General features: G+C 37.3%; 1 pseudogene; it reads left to right on the plus strand.

Moving 5' to 3' along the window:
- Positions 1-2,044: 2,044 nt before the first annotated feature.
- On the plus strand, positions 2,045-3,589 carry LOC109387908 (transmembrane protein 97 pseudogene; annotated as a pseudogene).
- The last annotated feature ends 316 nt before the right edge of the window (positions 3,590-3,905 follow it).

Genomic DNA, 3,905 nt, shown 5'->3' on the forward strand with positions numbered 1-3,905 from the left:
TTTATGTCAGCAATGTCAAGACGTTGACCAAAGTAATGAACATTTCATTCCACTCTTATCCACCCCAGCCACATTTCTTATTCTTCTAATTTATTTCCTGCTCATGAATAATTGCCATCATTGAATAGTATTCAAAAATAAAGAAAACGTTTCAAATGTGGGACAAAAACAAACAAAACCAAATCAGGGTTAGCCTAAAGGAATTTACTTTTTGACAAATAAAAATTCATTATCAAAAAGTGTGTCTCAATGTGAACCAGTTTACATATTATCGAATAAATATTAAAATGAGATAAATATTTTACTGAAGGATTGAATTGGAAATTTCTTTTAAAATGTTTTCTTCCCTATCATTACAAAAGTTTTAATATAAAGATTATGCTTGTCTGTAACTTTTCAAGGATATGTTCATTGCATAAATTATAATCTTATGCCATTTTTTAAAGAACATTTCATAGGATTGCTGTTGGCTGTTGAAAACTTTTGTGTCTATAGACAGGAAGTCAGTGCAAATATCAGTATTTGATATTACACAATAATCAATTGCTACTTTTTCACGTTTCTAAAGTAGTACAGCCAACTTTTGCAGTTATTAAATCAATGATTTTAATTTTTCAAAATAATATTTTCCCCATATGATCTCCCCATATCCTGATTCAAACCCACAAACACACAAGTTTTCAATAATTTCCTCACTTCCACTTACCACATGTATCATGATTGTCACCTAATTCATTAAATAAATATTAATAAATATGAACAGTATTTTATTGTGTATTTACAGTGGTGTATCTGCCATATTATTTAAACTTTTTTTAAAATTTCTAACCCTAGGAATTATTTAATGGCAATGAAAAACCCTCATTTGTCTTTTTAAAGAGTTTGTGTAGAAATAATTTTAAAAATCTAACATAATTTGATCATTTAAAAGTGTGAATCAACGATGTGAGATTCCTTGTGTTCTTCTGTGTTCATTTTCCTCTTGAATAGTAAAATTCCCCTTTCCTACCCTTACTACTATATGTTAACACAAATTTTAAAATGTGTGGCTCTGTTACAAATATCACTGCGAGACAAAGCAAGCAGTACCAATAGGAATGATAGCAAACCCTACTCACTTAGCCTTGGCCATACTTCCTGGTTTCTGTAGGGTTTGATATTTTCCTTCAGATAATGTGTCTTTCTGTCGTCCTTCTCTGCAAATTTACCTTCAAAGACACTTTTAACTATTTCAATAGCTTCGTTTTTATCTTCTTTTGTTCTTTCAGATGGCTGTTTCACTACCTGTCTTCCCAACTCCCCTCTTCAATGCCACGTTTTAAAGTCCCCATTGGCTTGCTTACCAACAATAATGAGGAAAAGGGATGTTTTAGATTATGGTTCGTGGTGAGAGGATATCCCTGGATCAGTGCACATTGGATTTAACATGAAAATGGTATTTGGAGTCATTTGATTTCCAGAAATAACGAGCCTAAGTGCTTCAGTTTCTAATATTAATTAGTTTTCAACCCAGACAGTCTGGATAAATATATATTTACTACCTTGTAAAGAACTATCATAACAAGCCCTTAAGCATTATTTGAAAATTAATAAACTAAAGTAGGAGGAAACCTACTTTCCCATAGCAACATGAACTGAGTTATATTATTTTATTACGAAATTTCACTTTTCAATTATAGGTTTACTAAATTAAGAGGCTGGAAAAGCATAAAAAACAATTACTAGTTTCTAACACTGTAGATGACTAATGCAATGAGTCCACTTTACTATATGGAAACAGGTTTTTTGTTTTGTTTTGTTTTTTTTTTGAAGAAAATTCTTTCCTGAGTCGCCTGAGAATAAGCCTTGATTCAAAAATGAGTCTTGTTTCTATTATATTAATAAAATGCACACATACTTAAATGGGGTTTTCTAACTCTTAACCTCATTTCAAGTTTATATTTTTATTTTCTGAGAATTAAACTTGCAAGTAGAGAAATTTCATTGTTAAAAAACCTGCAAATATACTAGAGTAGTCTAGATTTGAGCTAAACAATTGCCAATGATGATTGTGTTACATTTAAAAGATAAAACTGTGTATAAAGTGGGTTAATTACTTAGAAGAGAGTGTGAAAGGCAAAAACTACTTAACCTAATTCTCATCATCACAGGGTGAGGGTGGAGATTCAATGTTAATACACCCTGGCCAAGGGGAGAAATGTAATCTCTTTACTACTAGACCCACCACTGTGGCTCTGAACCATCCAGAATGCAAGCTTTGTTAGAGGCCTGATGTCTGACTACATGTAAATAGTGTGTGAGTGAATGAGTGAGTGAGTGAGTGTGTGTGTGTGTGTGTGTGTGTGTGTGTGTGTGTGTGTGTGTGTATTTGTAGGAGCCTGAAGAAAGAGCAAGGATTAAACTTTACAAAGACTTATTGGAAAGGGTGAAGTGCAGAATTTGTTTTCCTTCCATTCCCTCCCTCTCCCCTCAGCTTTTAAATGCACATGTTTATTCTGCTGGTCTTTCTTTATGGCATAATGGTGAAGAACAAGAGGTTGACCCCAGACAGCTAGGGTTCAAATTCTGGCTTCCACACTTGCCAGCTGTGTGATAATGATCAGGCCAGCTCCCTTAACCTATCGGTGACTCAGTTTCCTCACCTACAAAATGAAGATAATCTCCCAGGATTGTTGCAGGAATTAAATGACTTATTAGGCGTGAGTTTCTTAGAACAGCTCCCAATACACACAAAACAGGATAGCAGGATCTATGCAAATGACATTGATGTTAAAGACAAAATTCTCATCCTGCCAGATTCGGTTTGTGCTCTTTAAAGCGCTTCAAAAATAGTTAGTGTCCTAAGTCCTTAAATCAATTAGTTGTAATAAAGTGAAGAAGGGCATAAATTAAAAAATAAAAATTGAGGAAAAAGAAAAAGAGATGGAGGAGCCTATTCCCATATCTGCGGTCCCAGCGAGTGAAGCCCTCTTGCCCGGCCCACCCAAAGGATGATGGGAAATCGGGGCACCTGACATGGTCTGGAGGGGCTGCTGGGCCTCTGCCTCCTCCATACATCCCCATCACCCTGCTTTTGGGGTAGTTGGGGCTACCGAGCAAACTCTACCCCATCAAGTTGAGAAACCTGCTAAAGTGGCACCCTAAGGAGCTCAAAGACGCTTTGTTACAGAACCCCCCCCCTCGCAATGTGGTATAAGTCCTTCTTGTTTTGCCAGCTTGAGTTTCAGCTGCCTTTCTTTCCCACTGCAACATATGCCTTCTTCAAAGAAGGCTGCAAGTGGACCTTCACTCCCACAATCATCTGCTCAGTTCACCCCATGACAATTCTAATTCCAATTCTCTCGATATTTCTGAGGATTTCTCCAAAGCCAGTGGTTTCAAAGGACAGGGACCTAAGGATTTGCATGTATGACTGACTACTCCTCATATCTACGCTCCCTACTTTCTCATCCCTGCTATCCTTCTGCTTGTCATGTTGCGGAGCCCCTACTACAAATATGAGGAGAAAAGAAAGGAAAAAATGAGAGAAATAACCATCGTCCCAAGGGAGGGATGCCCAGAAAGCAGTTTCCTATTGGACTCAGTATAAGGAAAACGGCTCAGAATCCATGTCTTCAGTAGCATTTGAAACACGCCAGAGCAACACACAAGAGCAAGACACTGGCAGGAGTCACATCAGACTGTCACCTTCCAAGGGCACTGGCACAAACAGACCGATCATCTGAGGATGGGCAGAGGGGTATGGGCTAGCTTATAGGAAAGTGGTGCCGAATGCCTCACAGTGTGCCCCACTGCAGCTCCATTGCAGGATTACTGAAAGCAAGACTAGAAACTGGACAAACTTCCAAGAAACATGGCCTGCTTGGCATGTTCATGAGTCTTTTGACCCACAATATACATGTAAC

Source organism: Hipposideros armiger, unplaced genomic scaffold (genome assembly GCF_001890085.2).
Source record: "Hipposideros armiger isolate ML-2016 unplaced genomic scaffold, ASM189008v1 scaffold_174, whole genome shotgun sequence".
Classification (NCBI taxonomy): domain Eukaryota; kingdom Metazoa; phylum Chordata; class Mammalia; order Chiroptera; family Hipposideridae; genus Hipposideros; species Hipposideros armiger.